The following is a 24,625-nucleotide window of genomic DNA, read 5'->3' as shown; positions in this document are numbered from 1 at the left end:
CACAGCACTACGGTATTCAGTCTCAATTACATGTGTATGAATCACATAAACTGTGTAAGACTTTGCAGTGTTTTAATGCATTATATGCATCTAGTTTGAATACTATTTTCCCTGAAATGGACCTTTCTCTTGGTGCTAAAGAAATAGTCTTGGACCAAGAAATTCAAAATGAATAGTAGGAGAACTATATTAGGTATGTTTATTGTGCATAACAACCTGTGTCAGGACTGGACTGGTTTTATATTAAAACATATTAATGAAATACCTGATGTAACTAATATTTTATAAATGCTCTAACATGTGGCCCTTTATCATTTTGGCAATACTGAATTCAGATAAAGACTTCTCACACTGGATGTGGAGAAAAAGGAACCTTCACACACTGTTGGTGGGAATGCAAGCTGGTGCAACCACTGTGGAAAACAAAATGGTGGCTCCTCAGGAAGTAAAAAAAAAAAAAAAAAAATAGAACTACCCTATGACCCAGGAATCATACTACTGGGTATTTACACCAAAAATACAAAAACACTAATTTAGGGGTACCTGGCTGTCTCAGTCAGTAGAGCATGTGACTCTTGATCTTGGGGTTATAAGTTCAAGCCCCATGATGGGTGTAGAGAGTACTTAAAAATAAAAAATCTTAAAAAAAACACTAATTCAAAAGGATTTTTAAAAAGGATATTTGCCCCCCCATGTTTATAGCAGCATTATTTACAACAGCCAAATTATGGAAGGAGCCCAAGTGTCCATCGATTGATAAATGGTACAATAAAGTTGTGATATATTACATATATATGTATTACATACATATATATAACACACATATATATAAAGATGTGTGATATATATATATATATAATGGAATATTATTCAGCCGTAGAAAGAACTCTTGCCATTTGCAACAACATGGATGGATCTAGAGAGTATAACGCTAAGTGAAATAAGTCAGTCAGAGAAAGACAAATACGATTTCATTCATATGTGGAATTTAAGGCACAAAATAAAGAAACAAAGGGAAAAAAGAAGAGGGAGAGAGAGACAAACCAAGAAACACACTCAATTATAGAGAACAAACTAATGACTACCAGAGGGAAGGAGGTGGGGGGATGGGTGAAATAGGTGATGGGGATTAAGGAGGGCACTTGTGTGATGAGCACCCAGTGTTGTATGGAAGTGTTGAATCACTATATCGTACACCTGAAACTAATATAACACTGTATATTAACTAACCGGAATTAAAACAAAACAAAAAAGCTCCCCCAAATAAATAACCTCAAATTTGGTTCCCCAAAACACATTCCAAAAAATTTATTCTGTAAAAACAATTTATTTTTTTATTTTGGAAAAAGAAAAAAACACCCAGATTCCTCGATGCTTTCATAATCATCAGTACACGTTCATACTTTTTTTTTTTTTAAATGATTTTTTATTATATTATGTTAGTCACCATACAGTACATCCCCGGTTTCCGATGTAAGGCTCGATGATTCATTAGTTGTGTATAACACCCAGTGCACCATGCAATACGTGCCCTCCTTACTACCCATCACCGGTCTATCCCATTCCCCCACCCTCCTCCCCTCTGAAGTCCTCAGTTTGTTTCTCATAGTCCATAGTCTCTCATGTTTCATTCCCCCTTCTGATTACCCCCCCTTTCTTTATCCCTTTCTTCCCCTACCGATCATCCTAGTTCTTATGTTCCATAGATGAGAGAAATCATATGATAGTTGTCTTTCTCTGCTTGACTTATTTCACTTAGCATTATCTCCTCCAGTGCTGTCCATGTTGTAGCAAATGTTGAGAACTCGTTCTTTCTGATAGCTGAGTAATATTCCATTGTATATATGGACCACAACTTCTTAATCCAAACACGTTCATACTTTGATTCAAAGTTCAGGAAGAATTTATGGTTTAGAAAAATAACCTTTGTAGCAATACCTGCAGATGAATGGGGTAGTGTAGACAGATCCCACAGGTGGGAATGATTAGGAAACGGACACAGAGAAAATGAGCAATGTAATCATTTCCCCGCTGCCCTGAAATAATCTGATAAATAAACTGTAGAGCAGTTGATACAGAGACAATGAGAAGATCAGTCACACATCTTCCATCTCTTTAAAACATGCATGTCAATTCTGATTTGTGCTGAACGAAAGGCTGTGTCTTATGCCTATACTTTTTTTTCCCCCCCAGAATGAATGTCAGAGAAATAACTCATTACACAGCCTGGAGATTGTACTCAAATGGTTGGTGGAGAGGTGAAGGCCTCCCCAGCCACGTGGGGAGCTAGCATTCCTGCCCTCCTGCTCCTGTTTGCCAGCGGTCGGCACAGGTAGGGGCTCAGCATTTATGCACTGAGCTGGTGTGCAGCAAATAAAAGCAAAAGGGAACTTTAGTTTTGTCCCCCTCCTACGACTTGGCGTTATCAGGCACTTCGGTAGTAAAACTCTGTGTTCATAAAAGTACAGATAACGTACATAGTTCTGCATTTTCCAAGTTTTCTACTATAAGCATGCATTATTTTTATAATTAGAAAAAAAAACCTTGTAAAGAAATGAAGAGAAGAGGTGTGGGGAGGCAGTTTTCCTCCAAGCACCTGAAGCCACAATGAAGACTGAATCTTCCTCATCGCAGGGGCTAGAGAAGGATCGAAAGTGCTGGAGTTGAAACCAGAGAGGTTTCAATTAGGGAGACACATGGCATAGTTTTGCGGGGGAAGAGCCCCCAGTCTGATGAAGATCTCCTTCCTCTGTAACTGAAACCTCTTATGCTTCAGCCTTTAGCCATTATGTCTTACTCTGAGGGCGGCAAAGAGGAAAACAATTGGCTCACTTCCTCACCTACCTTCTCAAACGGACCTGCACAGTTCTCTCTGAGACGACACGGCATGCTTCTTCAGGAAATGGGGGGTTCTTAGTCCTGCAGACCCTGCAGCGGGGTTTGGAGTGGGCTCTTTGGGAGAAAGACCAGAAAATATGATGAGATCAGGAACCTGCATATTCTCACCAGAAAAGGATGGGTGGTCCAGCGAAGGGACTCGTCCCCCTCAGGTCACCACATCACCATTTTCTTGGGAGCAACACTGCAGGGCGCAGCTCGTGTATGTGGGTAGATTTGAAGACTTATGAGGGTGGGAGCAGTTGGGCACACGGAGAAGGTGGGAAAGACAGTCTGAGAGAGAAAGGAGGGACGTAACAGCACAGACTGAGAAATGAGTGACAGGAGACCCTGCGGTCCCAGGACAACTCTGAGAATGGCCACTTCATCCCTTCATTCCCAATGGCTTCCCGTGCCCTGTTTCCATTTTTCCTGAGGTCCAGCTATGCTCCTGTCCTTGGGAGTCTGCGAGGTACCCCTGTATCCTCATCTTCTGCTCCTTTTCTTTGGTCATGAGCTAGCTTGAGTGGACTACCTACAGCTAGAAGGAAACTGAAGAGAATTTTGCACACATCCTTTTGGTTTGCCTCTGTTTAGGGTGCTTTCATCCTGAATAAAGAAGTTTTTTAACTTGAATAAAGCCAAAGCTAGCTCTCATGCTCTTTACAATATTTACCCTTGGTGTTAATCTTCAAATAGCCATTTGCACCTCAAGATCATATAAATATTCAACTGTATTTTTTGTTGTGTTTTATTTTGTTTGTTTTTCTTTATTGTTTCTTTGTATTTTCCTTTGGTTCTTGTGTGGTTTTATTTGTTACATTAAAACCTCAAATCAGGCTGGGATTTATTTGAGCACAAGGTGTGTAGTATAAGAAAGGTATCGATCTTTACTTTTTTCAACGGTTGTAGAAAAAGAAGCCAGAGTTTGAGCAAAGGTTCTGGGCATGCTGTTTCTTACCTCGCCTCGTCCGGATTCCTTTCTAACGGAGCTTCTGGTTTCTAAAAACCTTGAATCTATAAACGTCTTCTGAAGTTGGTCCTTTGTTCTTGGCTTATTACAGTTTCACGAATTCCTGGACATGAACAAACAAGGCACAGTGATTGATTTCCTTCGGAGAGTCTGTCCCACGGATATGGGTACCCTGGGAAAGGGGCCTAGAGCTTTCCTACCACTGATCTATCCATCCATCTATATAAATGTCTCCCAGTCTCTCATGCCTCAAACAAATTCGCTGTAATCAGTTCACCCCCTCCTCACTGCCTTACTATCTTCCTGGCACACAGTACAATAAAGCCTGCTTCTCTAGAGAATAACTAAACCAAAGACACTGTGTTCCATTTTTATGATGAGACACATATTTCCCAACAAGAGACAAATCCTTCATTTCAAAGGATTGAAGGGATAATACTTCTAAAACATTCCAGCTGGTTGAACGAAGGGCACTGACAAAAGTCGGCTCCAACTTTTAGTTGGCTCTGAACCCATAGCATGCTCATTTGATTGTGAACTGGATTAGCTTTTGCTCATTTGACGCTCCTGCCTCTTGTTATTTTGCTCTAAAGAGAGGAAAATGTGTTCACGGTCATGTTGGCCCCTGGTACGATCTGCTCAACATGAGGCATACGTACACTTGCACTGAAGATAGCCCCGTTCTTGCAGACATGTTTTCGACACTTAGGTGTACAAAGTGGTGGGCTGTGTCTGTGCCACTTCGTCTCTTAACTGATGAATCTGACTCCATGGTACTGGCCTTCTGGGACTGCTATGCCTCAGTTAGTCTCCTTCAGCTCTTTTTCTGCCCCTTTGTGTATGGATCTCTCTTTCTGTCTCCTTCCTCTGGCTCCTGTAACTGACCACAACAGAGAATGCAAACGCATTTCACATTTTCCTATTGTATTTCTAGTTATGAAATAGTGCTCCTTGTTACCTTTTTAAAATTTGAAATGCAGATATGCAAAATAGTTTCGATTTCTGCACCAAAAGGATAAATCAAACTGTTTAAACTGATATGAGGGGCGCCTGGGTGGTTCAGTCGTTAAGCGTCTGCCTTCAGCTCAGGGTGTGATCCTGGCGTTCTGGGATGGAGCCCCGCATCAGGCTCCTCTGCTGAGAGCCTGCTTCTTCCTCTCCCACCCCCCTGCTTGTGTTCCCTCTCTCGCTGGCTGTCTGTCAAATAAATAAATAAAATCATAATAAAATAAAATAAACTGATATGACCCAAGCTGTGGATCATGGATGGGTCCTAGACAAAGAAAATAAATAGTTCATATTCTATTCCTCCTGTTTCCCATTGAAGACTGGCATGACCCTCCTCTTCCCTGTCCTCCCTCCCTGTGCACAGCTTCCCCTCCCCACCTGCTGCTCTGCTCCCACCTATCTTCCCATTCACCACCAACTACCCATCCTTTGTTTTCCTTATCTTCAATAGAACACAATGTTAACTGCAGTGGGCTCCCATTTCTACTGTCAGCCTTGCAGCCTCACTCCCACTAGATGGCGCTCATTCTGACCAGGCTGCCACTCTTTCCTCCTACTTGCATGGCTCAGACTCAAACTGGGCACTGATCACAGTATACACTCTTCCAAAGCAGACCGTTGAGGCCAGATGGTACTGCCAACCCCTTCCAAGGCCCGTGCTCATTCCAAGAAATCACCACGCAAGATCTCAAGTACTCACAGCCAATACAGTGGCAGATATTGTTGGTAATAATTTCCCTTGTTCATTGGTATCTTTGGATTTGTTGGCTGCAGAATGTGCCACCGATGCTAGAAAAAAAATCACATTGAATTTTCTTTTGTTAAAAAAATTTTGTAAAACTTTGTTGAAGTTTTTGTAAAATGCAAAAAATGTCGAGAAATCCATGACGAACAGAAGAGCAAGATGACCAGAAATTTTAGACGAAAGGAGCTGCTGGAAAGAGATAGTAGAAAGAAAGGGATGGAACGTAGGCTGTAATTTGAACCTCTACTAATTACATGGCCCTACTGTTGATATGCTTGTAGTTTGGGGGTTTTTTTTCTTTTTCATTTTTTAAAGTCTCTGTAAAACATTTCTTTAAATAAGTTTGATTTTTAAAAAGTTTGTGTCAGGGCGTCTGGGTGGCTCAGGCAATTAAGCGTCTGACTCTTGATCTCAGCTCAGGTTTTGATCTCAGGGTCGTGAGTTCAAGCCCCATGTTGGGCTCTGCTCTGGGCGTGGAGCCTACTTTAAAAAAAAAAAAAAGTTTGTGTTGTTTCTGCAGGCTGGAAGTGTCCTCAAATATACACAAATTCTAATAGCAATAAGAACCCAAAAAAGAAAGGAGATTGTGGAAGTAACCAGTCAAATGGAAATGTCTCAGGTCGAGCTGGAAAGACCTATGAACTCTGTGGAGGACAGAAGTCACCAAAGAAAGCTGAAGAACAAGACTGAAGTGGCAGACAATCACAATGGCTTAATGTAACCATTAAATGATGCATTTGCTTTTGATTCTATAAGTAAAGTTTTATAATTTGTTAGGACTGTGTAGCACCTAATAGTTGACGGAAATTGGACATTTGGTAAATATTTGTTGAATGAAAGAAAAAAATCTTTAATAACTGATTTTTGCCAAATTTAAAACTCATGAATCTGGCTCAGTTAAGAGATGGGTTGGATTGGAGTTCTATATAAGAAATAAAAGTCATGAGGGTGGATGGGCTATATTAGAGATGGCTGTGAAAGCCAAAGGGAATAGTTTAGCATTTCCAGGGTAGCCAATGGGACCTATGGTTGTGTAAATGCACAGAACTGACCTCGTGAACTTAACTAGACCCCTTGAGGATGAGGGTCTATCCAGAACCAAGCTAAGCACAAATCAGGTGCTTAATCTGTAATGGTAAAAGAAATGATAAAGCCGGTGATGAAAGGGGATTGGTCTGACTGTGATGTACAAAATGGATCAAGAGAGGAGATGGCGGATGCAGGCCGACCAGGTGGGAATGTGGTATGAATGTCCCAATGTGGGATAAGGAGGTGTACTGGCAATAGGAATGGACAGGTGAAATTAAGATAGAATGGGGAGTTAATAAGATATGGTGACTGACCCCACCTGGGTGAGAGTCTTTCCCCATATAGATGCCAATTCCCGGGAAGGGAGGTAAGGCAGTGTGGAGCAGTGGTTAGGAGCTCAGTCTTTAAATCCAAACAAACGAAGGTTTGAATTCTGCATCCACTATTTACTAGCTGTATGACCTTGGGAAAGGTGTTTAATCTCTCCCAGCCCAATTTCTTCTTTTGTAAAATAGCAGAGTTGTGAGAAGTAAATGAAATAATGCATGTAAAATACTTATAATAGTACCTGGAAGAAAATACATGTTCAATGAAAGTTAGCTATGGTCATTTTCCCTCTGTTCCACCTACTCATCAAAGATTTTCCAGAAAGGAGATGGTGTTCCATTTTCCCACGGCAAAATGACCATTAGTTCTCCAAACAGTCCAAGCCAAAAAAAATGTAGAGGTGTGTTTCAGTGGTTACCATGGTTGCAGTCGCTGGTCATGAAACTTCTCATGCAGATAAATCAGGTCGACCTTAGCTGACATATAGTAATCACTATTGACAAGAAGGAAACCAGGTTCGTGTCATAACATGATTTATTTGCCCTTAGTGGGAAACTATCACTGCCAAATTACTTTCTTTTTGGAAACCATCATTGGAAATCTTAAATTCATCTCATATTCAGTGCAAAACAAAACAAGCTTGATAATAAAACAACTGTTTGGGGTTGAAGGTGATCAACTTTGTCATTGTTAGCAAGAATCCTGGCACACATGTACTGCATCATTTATATTTTCGAGGCTATAAGTTAATACCTACATTGGCATTTCTGTGAAAGTCCTTCCCTCCTCACACCACTAACCAAAGTTCATGTTTTTCTTTGTGTCCTAACACCAGTACCCCTCCGATCACAAACCTGCACGCACACACACACAGTCACAACTCCTGTTGTGAAAAATCTAACTCTATCCTTTTCTGAAATTTGGCCTCCTGGTTTTGATTAACCGAAAAGGGTCAAGACAAAGTTTTGATAAATGGCAGGAGGCAGATCGTGCAGAAACGTGCTATTCTGGCCAAGGAATGTCCTCAGTTTGAGAACATAAGATAAGAAACAGGAAATGAAAAAGAAAATAAAAATCTCCCCCAATTGTAAAGTGTATTAATGGTCAATAACCTTCTGAAGATTATTTCTCTTTAAACATCCGGAAATAGGCTCTTGGTGACTTCCTGGCTAGTTGAGCGTTACTTTTTATGAGATACGAGACCAAGATCCACACAAGTTTAGAACAAAATGAAATGAGCCACATTTTCCAATTGAGTATTAGTTATCTTTCTTTCGTTATTGTCCTTAAATTAAGAGAGACTATATCTCCACAAAAAACAATTTTGTCAATTACATTTTCTTTTATTTGTTCATGCATTTATTCATTCAACAAACATCTATTTTAAAACACCTATATATTTCAAATGACTGAAACACAGTTTTATTTTTGTCTGTTCTCCTTATGAGATGACTAAGGAATATGTAAGGAGCCTGTGGATCTTGTGGCTGTCCTTCTGTTTAGAGCCAGTCTAGATAAATCTAATTTGTCTAGGGGCAGATGTCAATAGCCCATTAGGCCTCAGATCTGATAACACATTCCTCAACCAGCTTTATCAGTAACATATTGACATTTTGATCTTCATTTGTTTACCTTCTATGTTTCATTTCTCATTTGGTTCCAAATTTGGGTGGAGATGTTTATTGAACTCCCAAACCCGAACATCTTGGTGCTTTAGCTAGGAAACAGTCACAGGTACAAGGGTTGACCTTGAATATTTAAAAAAAAATGTAGGGAGTAATGCTTCTGTTCTGAAAAAGGTGGGAAGTTAATTCTTTTTTGTTTTTTTCTTTTAAGTAGGCTCCATGGGGAGCATGGAACCCAATGTGGGTGCAGGGTGTGGAGCTCAACATGGGGCTTGAAGTCAATGACCCTGAGATCAAGACCTGAGCTGAGACCAGAAGTCGGAGGCTTAAATGACTGAGCCACCCAGAAGTTAATTCTTCTAGTGAGCTGCAACTTGCCTTAAACAACAGAGGCACAGCTTAACCTAGTATTCCAGGGAGGTTAAGGTAGGGATTAGTTCATTAAAAAAGAGGAGGTTTTGTTTGTTTGTTTGTTTAAGATTTATTTATTTATGGGGGGGGGAGAGGGCAAGAGAGAATCTTAAGCAGACTTCGCACAGGGCACAGCACAACTCAGGGCTTGATCCCATGACCCTGAGATCATGACCTGAGCCAAAATTAAGAGTTAAATGCTTAACCGACTAAGCTACCCAGGTGCCCCCTAAAACGAGTTTTTGAGCCCAAAGAGGGCTCAGTGAAAAACAAGCAGAGTATCAGTATACAGATCTTTCAGACAATATTCTTCCAAGAAAGTACATTAAGGTTTACTCTCTACTGTGGGGTGAGATTTACAGGCATGCTTTGCCTGTTGAAAGAGATCTGAAATTACCCATCTACATTAGTAGGGGTGTGACTTGGTCTAATTAAGGGACACATCTAAAGCCACATTCTCCAATCAGCATCACCAGAAATAAAGCTCTTGTTTTGATATCCTTTTATATGCCTCGGCTGGTTTCAAGTTCAGTGGGGGAATAAAGAATATTATTTATTGATTCTCTTGCTCCATTCCTAATAATTCAGACATCCAAACAGATACACCAGGAGTCTGTCATTTAGAATAGAAAACGGATACACCAGGAGTCTGTCATTTAGAATGTATGTAGGTTGAAAGGCTCTTCCCATCACATAGAGTTGTCAGTCATCTTCTCAGCGCCTCCCTAGCTATGAAAGAACAGGTAAAGGTCACTAGAAATGGGAGGAAAGTAATATGAAAGGACAGAGATCAAACCAAACAAATAAAGGAACTCAGAGAAAGAAAGGTAATGAGGGAGTGGAAAACATTTCTTTTTTAAATCACTAAAGTGCGCAGAGACAAGAGATGTTGCATTCACGAGCAAGAATAGGAAGCTATAGAAAAAGAACTTTTGAAATAACATCCCCCCCAAAAAAAGCTCTTGTAAATTAAAACTATTGGGCAAATATGAAAAATTCAACAAAAGTGCTAGAAAAGAGGCTGAAAAATCCTCCCAGAAAAGAATAATGTGCTGCTGAATGAGTGGAAAATAGGAGAGAGAAGATGAAAGGTTTCAATCATTCTAGGAGATCCAACATCTCGATCATAGGGGATCCAGAACGAGAGAATAGAAAAAAATGTAGAGGAGGAAGGTAGGAAAGAAAGAATTCAAGGAAATTCCGTAGAACTGAAGGACATGAGTTTACCAATTGAAGGAACCTACTAAGCAACTTGACCAATAAATTAGAAACACACACACACACACACACACACACACACACACACACACACACATATCAGGGAGATCACTGTGAAATTTTATTTTATTTTTTCTTAAAGATTTTATTTATTTATTTGAGAGAGAGAGATAGAGATAGCGACAGAGCAAGTGGGGAGGAGAGGGAGAAGGAGGCTCCCTGCAGAGCAGGGAGCTGATGTGGGGCCCCATCCAAGGACCCCAGGATCATGATTCAAGCCAAAGGCAGATGCTCAACCAATTGAGCCACCCAGGTGCCCCTCATTGTGACATTTTAGAACACTGGGTGCAAAAAATTAGATCCGAAGAGCATCCAGAGGGAGGAGAACACACACACACACACACACACACACATATAAAAGACAGAGAAGTGAACTTATATCAGGTTTCACAAAACAACTCTGGAAACTAATAGAAGAAATTCCTTCAAAATTATGAAAAAGAATGATTCCCAACTAAGAATTTTATACCCTGTTAAAATGTCAATCAAGGCTGAGAATAGAATAAAATCATATATGCAAGGTCTCAATATATTTCCCTTCCACTCATTGCTCAGGAAGCCTCTTGAGTGTGGATTCCATCAAAATGGCTGAATAAATCAAGAAAGAAGATGACATGGGATCCCAGAAATATGAATCAAGAAAGGAGATTACGGCAATTCTAACAGTGATGGTAAAGGGAGATCCTAGGATAACAACTTCATTGCAGACCTTAAGATAAAACCAATCCAGTTGCTAGTAATAGGATGAAGGGCTCAGAAGGGATGTTTCAAAAATTAAAAAACAGAAAAGAAAAAAAAATTAAACAAAGAAATCGAAAGATGTGTTTGAAATTACTGAAAGATTTATTTTGCTGGCATGGAGTTTGGGGATAGATTAATGATACAAAAAATCCTAAGCAAAGGAAAAGAATTATTATCTCCAAGGAAAATAGAAAGCTGTACAACAAGTATATTACATGGCTCTTCTGTGCATATGAATGTTGATTTAACCAAAACCTATGACATATTTATAGCGGTAAGCATAGTGGGGTGCAGAGAAGAAATGCTGGAGAGAAGAAACAGTTTAAGAGCAATAAATCCTCATGTTCCAAATAAGGAAATCACTAGAGAATATCTAAAAAATATTAAATATAATGCAGTATTATAAAAACATGTAAATATACAAGAAATATGAGGATAAATACCAAGAAAAATAGGTAAATTCAGTGAAAATGCTTTACCTAAAGACTGAAAAATCAAGATTGGGAAGGGATGCGACTGGGGTATGCTGGTTTTCATGTTAAGCAATGTAAGTATTTGACTTTTAAAACTGTGCATGCACATAAATTTTTAAAAATATTAATTAATTGAAAAGTCTGCTTTTCTGGATTAAAGAATAAATTATTTTACGAGGTTGGTTTTCATCTGATTTATCAAGCATTCCCTATACACGTCTTCCTCTAAAACTGGTCAAAACTGCTTAATATGAAATGAATCAAAGGGGGGCTGATTTATTTACTCATTTATGCAACTCAAATATTTGCGGAGAATTTCCTCTGGCATCTGGGTCATCTGGCAACAAAAGTGAACAAAACCGAAAAAGGCCCTATCCCTGCAGAGTGCACATTCTCATGGGGGAGGGAGCATGGATAGCTTGCCTATGCTAACTGGAGGGATAGCAGAATATGTGGGTGCAGATGCTGACGGGGGAACTATGGTGCCAAACAAACACGAAACTCTTTTTCAGCTGCTTCCTCTGATTCAAAAAGTAGGAAGCGGGGTGCCTGGGGGGCTCAGTCGGTTGAGCGTGGGACTCTTGATTTCGGCTCAGGTCATGATCTCAGGGTCATGAGATCGAGTGTGGAGCCTGCTTAGGATTCTCTGTCTCCCTCTCCCGCTGCTACCCTCCCCCATCTGCGCACTCACTCATGCTTTCTAAAAAAAAAAAAAAAATTAAAATAATAAAGTAGGAAGCAGGGTTGTTAGCTAAGAGTGCAGATAGCTGAGGGGGCTCTGAAGGTTTGAAGAAAGGGTAGAAGATGTGAAGTAGTCACCAGGAGGAGAGTGTGAACAGACTAGGGGAAGAGAACAAAATTGGCCGTTGGCATATAAAGCCTGGTGAAGTTCATGGCCATTGCCTTTTCCCTCCATCAAACACCACTTGGTACATTTGTGACATGCTTTGAGGATCAATGAGGGGCCCTGGTCCAACGGCAGAAAAAAAATAAATCCAGTTTGAGACAGTATGCAAATGTCTGTGATTGTATTAGAAGAAACACAACAGAATTGAGACACCTTTACTACGACCCACTCCATGTCAGCTGTTATTGAGGAAGCAAGGGCACAACTCAATGAAGCTTTGTGAATTCGTCTAGTCAAGAGCACTAGGCGGGGAGAGAGAGAGAGAGAGAGAAAGAAAGAGAAGGAAGGAAGAGAGAAAACTATTCTTTACAGAACAATACCAGCTAATGGAAGATAGGATAAAATCGGAAAATCACCATTTGCAGCCCCTTGTATTGATTCAGGCAAAGATCAACAATGGACAATCAGAGCATCAGGTAGAAGATTACTGGACAGCATGTCATTCACACAGACTCCAAGCACCACTCGTATGCTAAAGATAAGGGAAACTATGTCTTTACCTTAGACTGGCGGATGTCACCTTAGGAAAGCGATCAACTGAGCACCATCTTTCTGGGCCTCCCGATGCCATGTGGAAAGAAGCATACAGTATCACCAGTGTGGCATTCTTGGCAAAAATGTTGAACTCAAATGTAATCATGAGGAAACAATCAGACAATTTCAGAATACGGGCCATTGTACAAAACCAATTGGCCTGGATCCTACACCAAAGTCAATGTCGTGAAAGAGAACAGAAAGTGAGAAGCCTGTTCTTGATTAGAAGGAGACTCCAGAGACCAGACACCAGTGCCATGTAGACCCAGACTGGATCCTGAAACAAAAAAAGAAGAGCCAGGACAAGATGCTTTGGGGACAGTTATGGAAATCTGAATACGGATTGTATATTAGATGATGTTATGGAATTAATATTCATTTTCTTCGGAGTTGGCTGAAGTTCTCAGAGGTGAAGTGGTATGATGTCATCAACTTATTTTCAACTGTTTTGGTCAAAACAAGAAAGTGATATGTGTGTGCGTGTGTGTGTAAGTGTGTGAAGCGAGAGAACAATAAAGCAAATATGGCAAAATGCTAACAACTGGTGAATCTTGATGAAGAGTATATGTGTGCTCAACTTTACTGCTGATTTGAAATTTTTCCAAATAAAAGTTGGGTGGAAAACAGGGCGCTAACCGTGACAGGCTGCCGAAAGTCCTCTCGATGCAAGAACTGGAAAGGGACAGCAGACTGGGCTCATCTGAATGCCGGATGCTCTCTGTGTTTTGAAAGCAACAATTGCTACATTGTCTTTGATCCCAAAAATTTCCTAAGTTCTAGCACAACAAATAATTCTACAGGAGTTTCAAAAATGCCTGTTTCCATATTCTGGGCAAATATTTTCCAGGTACCAAAACTCCCCCCCAAACCAAAACAGCAACAGCAACAACAACAACAAATATCCCTTGCTCCTCTGAGAGAAGGACAGGAGCTTCGATGGTCATGAGTGAGGACTTCCACCTAGAAGTAAACAGGCTCTCAACTCTCTGGTTTCCCCCACACAGAATGTGGCTCACACCAGAAAGGCTAACCATTAAATAACCAGAGGCCCCACAAGCCTAATGGAAAGAAGCACAACTTACTCTTCTAAAGTTCCTCTGTTAGAAGTCAAAACTCACCAGTGGAATGAGCCCATTCTAAAGCCATGTAGTTTAAGAGGGTGTGGACAGCTTGGAGAAGGCTCCAGACCCATGAAAATGACTTCAGGATTAAAGGCCTGGAGGACAAGTTTTCTGAGGAAATTCTAAGAGTCTGCTGCTTTGCCAGGAGAAGAGCATCTGTATAGCACTTTAAGGATGGTTCTTCAGATGTACAAAGAAAATGGCTACCAGATGCTCCTGCTGCCAAGAGAACAGGAAAAGAGAAAATTGTTTTGCCACAAAGAAGGAATTTGTTTCTAGGATGGTTGTTAAAAAGGTGTTGAGCATGACCAGAAGGATGTGTCTAGAAAACTAGATACCCTCTCAAGGTGATTCAAGACTTGGTCATGAAATGTTGAACCACCATGTTGTACACTGGAACCTGATGTAACATTGTATGTCAAGTACACTTCAATAAAAACAAAAGAAAAAAAAAATAATGGGTTTTCTCAAGTGGTTAAGTGTTTCATCAGATGGGATTCTGGCAACATCTGCTAAATAACTCTGAAAGAACCTCATGATCAACAACTTCCAATGGCTCCTGGAAGCTTTGTACCCCTGGAAAACCGAAAAAAAAAATTAAAGCTTAAGCTTTCAAATTAGAGATAAAGTACTGCTTTATCTGCTGCGATAATCAAACACAGAAATTTTAGGACCTGTCACACCGTCAGAGGGCGCTGTTGTATAAGAAGTAAAGTGGGAAGGCTGTTAAGTTTTAAATACTAGATTCAGAAAATTTTGCATTAGATCTCAAGTCCAAATTCTTAAGTGAAAAACTGAGATACAGAGGTGCCAATTATTTTAAATCTTTCATTTTAAAATAAATTCACATTTTTTTAAAGACTTGGTCACAAATAAGTTTAAAAGAACATTTTAAAAGAAAATTTTAGTTGACCCAGGAAATTTTCGGGTTTTGTTCAACTTAATCAGTAGATTCTTTTTTCATATATGCATGTGTGTGTGTGTGTGTGTGTGTGTGTAAGGGATACAAACATTTCCTCATCATTGTTGAGAAAATTGGGGAGCCACACGCAGAAGAATGAAACTGGACCACTTTCTTATACCATACACAAAAGTAAACTCAAAATGGATGAAAGACCTAAACGTGAGACAGGAATCCATCAAAATCCTAGAGAAGAACACAGGCAGCAACCTCTTTGACCTTGGCTGCAGCAACTTCTTGCTGCACACATCTCCAAAGGCAAGAGAAACAAAAGCAAAAATGAACTGTTGGGACCTCATCAAGATAAAAAGTTTTTGCACAGCAAAGGAGGAACAGTCAACAAAACTAAAAGGCAACCTACGGAATGGGAGAAGATATTTGCAAATGTCTTATCAGATAAAGGGCTAGTATCCAAAATCTATAAAGAACTTATCAAACTCAATACCCAAAAAACAAAAAAAAATCCAGTCAAGAAATGGACCACAAGACATGAACAGACACTTCTCCAAAGAAGACATACAAATGGCCAGCAGGCACATGAAAAAATGCTCCACATCACTCAGCATCAGGGAAATACAAATCAAAACCACAATGAGATACCACCTCACACCAGTCAGAATGGCTAAAATGAACAACTCAGGAAACAACAGATGTCGGCGAGGATGCAGAGAAAGGGGAACCTTCTCACACTGCTGGTGGGAATGCAAGCTGGTGCAGCCACTCTGGAGAACAGTATGGAGGTTCCTCAGAAAGTTAAAAATAGAGCTACCCTATGACCCAGCAATTGCACTACTAGGTATTTACCCCAAAAATACAAATGTAGTGATCCAAAGGGGCACCTGCACCCCAATGTTTATAGCAGCAATGTCCACAACAGCCAAAATATGGAAAGAGCTCGGATGTCCACTGACAGATGAATGGATAAAGAAGATGTAATGTAATACACACACACACACACACACACACACACACAATGGAACATTACTCAGCCATCAAAAAAGAATGAAATCTTGCCTTTACAATTATGTGGCTGTAACTAGACGGTATTATGCTAAGCAAAATAAGTCAGTCAGAGAAAGACAAATACCATATGATTTCACTTATATGTGGAATTAAAGAAACAAAACAGATGAGCATAGGGGAAGGGAAGGAAAAATAAAATAAGATGAAAACAGAAAGGGAAGCAAACCATAAGAGACTCTTAACTCTAGGAAACAGAGGGTTGCTGGAGGCGAGATGGGTGGGGGGAATGGGTAACTGGGTGATGGGCATTAAGGAGGGCATTTGATGGAATGAGCACTGGGTGTTATACGCAACTGACGAATCACTAAATTCTACCTCTGAAACTAATAAAAACAATAAATTAAAAATAAGTAATAAATTTAAAAGGCTAAAAAAAAAAACAAACCACAAAACATTTCCTCATCGTGAGAGTCTCTGACCACAAGTGGCATGACAGAAAGTTCATTCCAAAGCAGTGAACCAACCACGATGCGTCTATCTTCAACACAGGACCATGAGGTAGGGTGGTAAAGGAAACATTGTTCTAAGGGCCCAGGGATCTGGGCTTGGCTGGGCCACTGATTAACTGCAGCCTAGGCAAGTCCCTTGCCTCCTCTGGTCCTCAGCGTCTTTCACCTAAAATGAAACTGGACTAGCCCAGCGGTCATCAAACGTCACTGCTGGCCTGTTTTTGTGAAGAAAGTTTTACTGGGACACAGCCTCGCCTGTCACTCACATACCGCCCAGGACTGCTTTTGCACAGAGACTGCACGATGCGAGAAGCCTCCAATACTTGCTATGTGGCCCTTAACCGGCAGTTCACGGACTCCTGGGTTAGATCATCTCTTGGGTACGACTTCCTAAGCGTCTTCATGATAAGAATCACCTGGGAGACTTACTGAAAACGCAGATTACCAAGCCCTGTCCCTGGAAATTCTGCTTCAGTCGACTGGGTGCGTGTCCAGCCATTTGTATGTCTACCCAGCGCTCTGCTGCCTTCAGGCAATGGGGCGCTAAGGCCTTGCAAGCTCTAAACGTTATCAGTGCGTTACTGGATGTGTTTTTCCCTCTGGCTTTATCTTTCTAATTATGTTTAGCTTGATAAGCACACTAATTGGTCTGGGGAACAGGATGGAAGGGGAAATGAGGACACTCGCTCAACTCTGCTCGAGGGGGAAGGAAAGTCTGCTGCGAGTGAACGTCTTCCACACGACTCACCAAACGCGAGGTGCACGTGTAGCTCATCCAGAGCGTGGCACGGGCGCAGATTCGAGGCTCCCTCCGTTCCGTCTTAACCGGGGCGCTTTCTGCAACCTCTCTCAAGAAAGTGTCCTCTCTCTCTCTCGTAATGGAGCGCATCTCGTCCTAACACAGCAGGTTACACGTGAGAAAGAGAATGTGGTGAGGAGAGACCCAGGAAAAGATGGAAAGAGGGAGGGCGTCTGGTCAGGAGAAGCGTTTCCAATGGAATGACCCCACATCGAAGTGCTCTGACTTTCTATGAACAGCTGGACAAAGTGAGACAAGAATGTGTTCATCGCAGGAAAGCAGATTTATATCATCCCGAGAGCTCGGCAGTGATTTATGATCACATTACTTGTGTTTGCTTTGTGCTTTCGTTCATCTGTTTTTCTCTGGCTCACCCACCCCCGATTTTGTGACTCTGCCATTACGCCAGGCTATCTCTGGGACAGTCACAGTTTTCTAGAGAGCATTCACAAGGTCCCCCTCCCCGCCCAATCCCTGCGAAATAACCTTTTCAGCAAAACTAGGAACTGTCTTCCCTTGCAGTTTTATATCGTGTGTGTCTGGAGCTCAGCCCATCCTGAGGACGAGGAGCAAAGATGCCGATATGCTGTGGCACGGGCATTATTTGGGGTTAGAGGAAGCCACTAAGGCCAGGAGAAAGCAAATCTGAAACACTGCAGGCTGTGCGTTTGGGCGGCCCTCCATCAGCTGGGAGGTGGCTCTCTCTGCTGGACTCACAGCGCCATCTGTTGACCTCAGGCTAACAATGCTCTGGACTCTGGAAGTGCGAAGAGATCGCAGAGTGCAAGGTGGTATCTGACACTGGGGCAGGAGCTAGCGCTGCCTGTGAACAATGTCCTGAAAGCAAATCTTTAATGAAGCAATCCTCCTCGTTCGAGGTTGACTTTTGGATCTCGACACCAGGAGGATCCCCCAGAGCGGCTGAGGTTAGGGTTCTTCATCCTTAGGCCAGCCGAATCCACCTTGTGCTGCTTACTGGCTTGCTTTCTGCACATCCCAAAAAACAAAGTGTTGCAAAACACCACTTAAGAATAGTCATTTAGGGGTGCCTGGTTGGCTTAGTTGGTAGAGCATGTGACTCTTGATCTTGGGGTTGTAAGTTTGAGCCCCACGTTGGGCATAGAGTGTACTTAATTGCATTTATTTATTTAATCTATTTTTGAGAGAGAGACAGCGAGAGTGGGAGGAGCAAAGGGGGAGGGAGAGAGAGAGAATTTCAAGCAAACTTCATGCTGCGCATGGAGCTGGACAGGGGGCTCGATCCTAGGACCTGGACACTACAACCTGAGCCAAAACTGAGTGGGACACTTAACCAACTGTGCCACCCAGGTTCCCCAAGTGTACTTAATTTTTAAAAAGTCATTTTAGTCCCTGCACATTCAGGTAGCTTTGAGGCCTCTTCTGGCCGCTCTTGGAGGAACTACAAATTGAAACAGCAACAAATTGAATACACAAAAACTGACTTCTAGCAGGGAATTGCAAGTCTAGTCAAACAAATGCTGTTGAAGATAATTTGTTCTGAGACTTTTGAGACACCAATGAATCTGAAAGACTAGGCAGGATAAAGCAGACAAGCAGGGAAATAAAAAAGAAAATGGGTAATGTTACTGCCCCAAAAAGCAATTCCCATTTTTGTAAGGCACATTTGTGTTGACTGTTCTTTTCAATGCTTCTTTAAGAGTGGGAATAAGTAATGCTTTGCAGAAAAATAATAAAAATAAGTACAAGGGCAGCCAAGCCATAAAGCAACAACTTAATTTTATAAACAGTAAAATAAAAATTAGTTTGGGCTGTTTGGGGGTACAATGTCCTGTTTCTGTAAGTCAATAATACGCGTTTATGGATAGATAAATGAACACAGTTATTCTATTAAAAACAGGTAACCCTCCCAAATCAACCACTATTCCTAACCACCCCCTGCCCCTCACAACAGACACACATACTCGCTTTTAGAATGAGAAAGCGATTCAGAATTAATCAGATGCAGTAAGTGTGAACCAGCCGGGAAAACAGTTGTCTCGTTTCTTCTGAGGTTTTCTTTCTGCAATATAAAGAGCCTTGCTTTAGGGGCACCTGGCTGGCTCAGCCGGTAGAGCATGGGACTCTTGATCTTGGGGTTGTGAACTTGAGCCCCACTTTGGGTATAGAGATTACTTAAAAAGAAAATCTTTAAAAAGACTGAGCAAGAGACTTCCTTTGGAGAAGAGGGTGGTTGGTCACACTGCTGTGCCCATCTCTTATTCCATGGCCTTCACCCTAAAGCATTCTTGTTAAAAGCACAGCCCCTGCCACGGACACTCCGTGGCCTTAAACAGCCTACTTACGTTCTCCAGCTCGTTCCCTCATCTGTATAACGGACATGATAATAGCAGTCATCTCGGAGGGCTGTTTGAAGACTCCATAGTACAGGCAAAATGCTTAGAACAGCACCTGGAATGTAATACAGGAGCACAGATCAAGTTGTGGCTACGAGTACTATTATTTACAAGTCAGATTGTATTTCTTGTCTTGGTGCTCACTTCATGTTTTCTCACCCTGATGCTTAAAGTGTTTGCTCTCCTCTATATGAAGTGATACTTCACTGGCCTCACTGATCTCAAGTTAAGCTTTTTATACAACAATCCATGTCTTCTCTGCTTCCCTCTGACACAGTGACAGGGGATACGGGAGGGAAAAGTGGGCTCCTACAGGAGTCTGCCCTGAAGAGTAGCTGACTAACAAAATCTGCGGCTTTTGCGGTTACCTGTGAGTTATACAGACTCACGAGGAGGATAGAAATGTGGGGGCCGGTTGATATTTATTGCATTAGTTTGCTAGGGGTACCATAATAAAATGCCACACACGGGTGGCTTAAACAACAGACATTTATTTTCTCATAGTTCTGGAGGCTGGATGTCCAAGATCGAGGTGCTGTGGATTTTCTGCTGAGGCCTTATTCCTTGGCTTACAGGCAGCCACCTTCTTGCTGTGTTCTCACATGGCCTTCCCTCTGTACAGGTGTCTGGGTCCTAATCTCTTCTAAAGACGCCATTCATATTGGATTAGGGCCTACCCAAATGACCCTATTTTATCTTAACTATCTCTTTAAAGGCCTTAGCTCAAATATAGTCACATTCTGAGGTCCTGAGGGTTAGGAGTTGTGGGGAGAGAAGCACAATTCAGCCCATAACATTTATTATAAATGTTTTAATGAAAATAAAGCCATTGTTTTACTGATGACAAGAAAAATATCCCAGTTCTTTGCCCCATAGATTCATGTTTTCCATCCTCAAGGGAAGACACCATGCATAGTAACAGAATATTCTGGGAAAGTAGATCTTTATTAGCTGTTTTCGTGAGGAGTTTAGTCCAAAACAAGTTCATAATAGAAATCAAATGTGATCCTTCACAGCAATTTAAAAGTGATATTTATTTTTAATTATTATTCATTTATCTGTTTTTCCATGTAGAGGTTCATACCTCCATCCATGCATTACATTACTTGTAAAAAAAAATTCTATCAAACATGGCGCCTGGGTGACTCAGTTGGTTAAGTGTCTGCCTTTGGCTTGGGTCATGATCCCAGGGTCCTAGGATCAAGCCCCACATTGGGCTCTCTGCTCAGTGGGGAGTCTGCATCTCTCTCCCCCTCTGTCTGCTGCTCCCCCTTCTTGTGCTAAGTCAAATAAATAAATAAAATCTAAAAAAAAAACTTAATCGAACATTTACTATAGGAACCATATTTGAAATATAAAGATGAATGTCATAAGCTCCATCAGCGAGGCACAGATAATAAAATGGGAGCTGGAGACAAGGGACAGATAATTATAATACTGATAGTGGCAGATGTGTGATGGTGTGTCCAGACTCGAGGTGTGTCTGACTGAGGCTGAGCATCGGGGCTAATGGAAGGCTTTCTGGAAGATAGTTCATGGTCAAATCTTGAAGATTTCAGCCAGAGGAAGAGAGAGTGAAAAACTGGGTATATAGACTTGTACCCAGGCACATGGGGGAGGAGACCCCCACCCCAGAACTGTTCACTTCTCAAAGAGAAGCACTTGTGTCCTGGGATAATTGAAGGGAGAAACATAGGCCATCTTTTGAACCAGCACTTTTACTCATTAATAAGCCATTTAAAACATACCTTTTATGTACTAAGATGTCTTGCCAAGTCAGAACTGAGATTCATTGGCTGCCTCTTCCTTCCACTCCAAAAAACTAGTTTTGTCTGTATGTTCTGTGTGACACTTTCTGAATGGCACCATGCATCTGGGGAGACATTTACAGGGGCTGGGATTAGAATGGGACCCAGGAACTCCAAGGGAGAGAATCTAGACCTTGTTCAGAATCAGAATTCATTATGGATATAGCTACAGGGCTGAGAGCCCAGTGACAGCCAGGTTGTAGAGAAGGACAAGGGAACAATGAGATTAAAAAAAAAAAAAAAAAAAAAAAAAAGCATCAGAGAGCAAATCTGGTGGGGTGGGTCAAACTCAGCAGGAGAGTGTTTAAGTCAGGGAGGGGCAGTGATTCCAGATAGCGTGGGGCTCATGCACCCCTCTCTACTTCCCTCCCGAGCTCAAAGAGCCTGTCGGCTCTAACGGGAGGACAGAGCCGTGGGGGGAATGTGTCCCACCAGGAGCCCCCTCCTGGCAAGAGCTGAAGGACCAGCACACAACAAGGGAAGACCTTTCCCCAAGGTCCAGGAAAGAGTGGTTTGTAGGGCAGGAAGGGGCCGAGGCCAGCAGAGTGACCAGAGCTGGCAGAACACAGGGCTTATGGAGCTACCAGACAGGGAGATGACTTAGAGGCAACAGCGTCATTTCTTTCTGGCTCCTGAGGAAATACAGAAGCGAAAGGGGTGCTGGCAGGACTTTGCCCCTTGTGGGGCTGTTGACTCAGTGAACTTGGGACGAACTGTGAGAGGACCCACGAGCTTGTGGGGAAGGAGCATTAGGTACCCATGTCAAATCCTCCAGGGTTCCTGGAAGAACACAGGGCAAGAAAGCCTGGACAAAACAGGACACGAGAGGGAGGGGCAGGGCTTGGGGTTCTGAAATCCGATCCTGTCTGCAGAGCCGACCACAGTTCTCAGTGGGTGGTGACATGTGGGGCCAAATGGTCATATAGGTCCAACAATATGTGCCTGAGAGAGATCTTGCTGCAGAAATGCAAAGCTGCACTCATTTTTTAAATGAACTACATTTCGAGAGAGACCTTTTTAGTGCCTGTCCGAACCATGGAGTGTGATTTCACTCTCCCCTGGATGAGTACAGGGTTAGTGGAATAATTCGAGCAACCTGACCTTCAGGGAGCCGGGCATCCTGTGGGTAGAGTTGAATGCACAGGTAGGTGGGGAAGCCGGGAAATGAAAGGTGAGTGGAGAAATGGGTGGGCAGACGCCCCAGGCCCTCCAGGGAACTTTCCTCCCTGCCTCTCGGTGTCCCCTGCTCTCTCCCTGTCGTACCAGAGCAAGGACCCCACCAATACCAACTTTACCTCAGATGTCTCTCCCTTCTCTTGTTGGAACTCACCTATCCTGTGTTCCATTCCAGAATATCAGGTACCTGTTTGATTGGCAGCTGCAATGTTAATTCCCGCAAACAGATCACATGTTGGCCTTTTTTCCAGTGATGTCTGGCAGACCGCTCCTCACCTCCGCGATTGATTCTTGGCAGAGGCATTTCAAGCATTTCCAGGCATGAGAGCTCCCTGCTAGTGCTCACCTGGGGCATAAGCCTCCTACAAGTTTCATTTATGATCCTGTCTTCCGCTTCTGTCTGGAAACCACAACTTCAGTTATGGTGGGTACGAGTCTGGAACGGAGAGCCTCACGGACCTGGATTCAAGGCTGGATTCCGACCCTGGAACGGAAGCCCCCAGAGCAGCGATTTCCAGAGCTGCAAAAGGGGGGCAGGCACCACGGCATCGTCCCGGGCTCTGACAGGAATGGCAGCGACCGACAGCGCAGAGCGGAAGTTACGGCGGACACTCTGCGTCTGCCCGGGAGCCCCGCCCTTCCGCTTCCTTCTGAGGGGGGGCGCCCTTCCCACGCAGCTGCTGCAATGGGGGAGCTCCTTTCCAATCACAGAGAGGAGACTCTGGGGTGGCGTGGGGATGCTGCTTGTCTGCCCCCGGCCCATTGGGGCTGTGGGACCGTGGCGGCCTCTGGAAGTCCTGAAGGGCTCCCCATAGGCTGACACAGGCAGGGGGAAAGTTGAAAGAGCCCATGTCCTGGAAGAATCACAGAGCTGCCCCTGGAACCCTTCCTGGACTTGACTACCCATGGAGTCCTTATCAAGGGAGATAACAACCCCCCAGGTGTAAACCATTTTCAGTTGCATGTTCCCATGCTTGCTATCAAATCCCTCAGATAGAAAAGCATTTTGCAAAGTTCCCTTATAAGAACTTCGTGACATTAACTCTCTTTCTTCCCCTTGATTCTCACTGATCACTCAGGATGAGCTACTTCTAGCTAATTTAAACAAAAGACCCAGGTGGTCTAGACGGGCAGCCCCCCTCCTCCCCCAACCCCTTTAGCCTCTAGAGACAACAGAACACGGAGGGAATGTTTTGACGAGTTATCTCAACACACCTTAGATCTTCACACATCCCCAAAATGAAAGATCAAATTAGGCTTTTCACAAAAGCTAAAGAGAATTGTATGTGGTGTTACAAAGGACCCCGGAGATTGTCGGCAGCGTTCGAAAATGAACACTCTTTAAAGAAATGAAAATTCCAGGAGAATTTGTGTCCTCACCCACATGACTGTGGTGGAAATGTTACTCCAGGTGACAGTATTTGTGATTTTTTTTTTCTTCCTTGGCCAGTAACGTTGTGTTGTTTTAGAAATAGACTGTAGTTAAATAAGATTTTTTTCTTTTTTCTCCTGTTGTAACTTAGTACCATTCTCATTTAAAACAAAAGTAAATGTGCAAAGCCAAAAAGAACAATGGTGTGCAGGAAACAAGAAAAACATGTTGGTTGCTTGCACACATTTGGTGTTTGTAAATAGCATTCTCCCACATGGAAAAGGTGGCTTCCCACCTAGGACACTTCAACTGAAATTTTGGTTCACCTCTAAAATGTTGTATCTTGGGACTTCAAAGGGCATGAGGAAACTTTTTTGGAATGGTGGAAATATTTGCTACCTTGATCCCTGTGGCACCCATATGACCATATTTATATGTCAAAACTCACAGAAATATATACATTAAAAAAAGTGAACTTTATTGAATGTAAATTTTCAACCTGATTGCAAAGAAATAAGAAAATATAGTACTTGCAGTAATTTCCCAGGCCCAAACTCAGCCAGTTAGAGTAAAATCATTTTGCTATCTTTTAAAGGGTGTTGAGGTGGGTTGT

General features: G+C 42.3%; 1 long non-coding RNA gene across 1 annotated transcript; it reads right to left on the bottom strand.

Moving 5' to 3' along the window:
- Nucleotides 1-1,877: 1,877 nt before the first annotated feature.
- On the bottom strand, nt 1,878-23,224 carry LOC113253156 (uncharacterized). The gene is made up of 7 exons (XR_003315267.4): nt 22,795-23,224; nt 19,606-19,711; nt 17,231-17,377; nt 5,559-5,647; nt 4,510-4,730; nt 3,839-3,953; nt 1,878-2,952 (listed from the first exon to the last, which is right to left on the bottom strand). It is a non-coding gene; the product is annotated as an uncharacterized LOC113253156 (long non-coding RNA).
- Nucleotides 23,225-24,625: the final 1,401 nt, after the last annotated feature.

This window comes from Ursus arctos, unplaced genomic scaffold (assembly GCF_023065955.2).
Source record: "Ursus arctos isolate Adak ecotype North America unplaced genomic scaffold, UrsArc2.0 scaffold_17, whole genome shotgun sequence".
Lineage (NCBI taxonomy): Eukaryota > Metazoa > Chordata > Mammalia > Carnivora > Ursidae > Ursus > Ursus arctos.
This window is presented reverse-complemented; position numbering and strand designations above follow the sequence as displayed.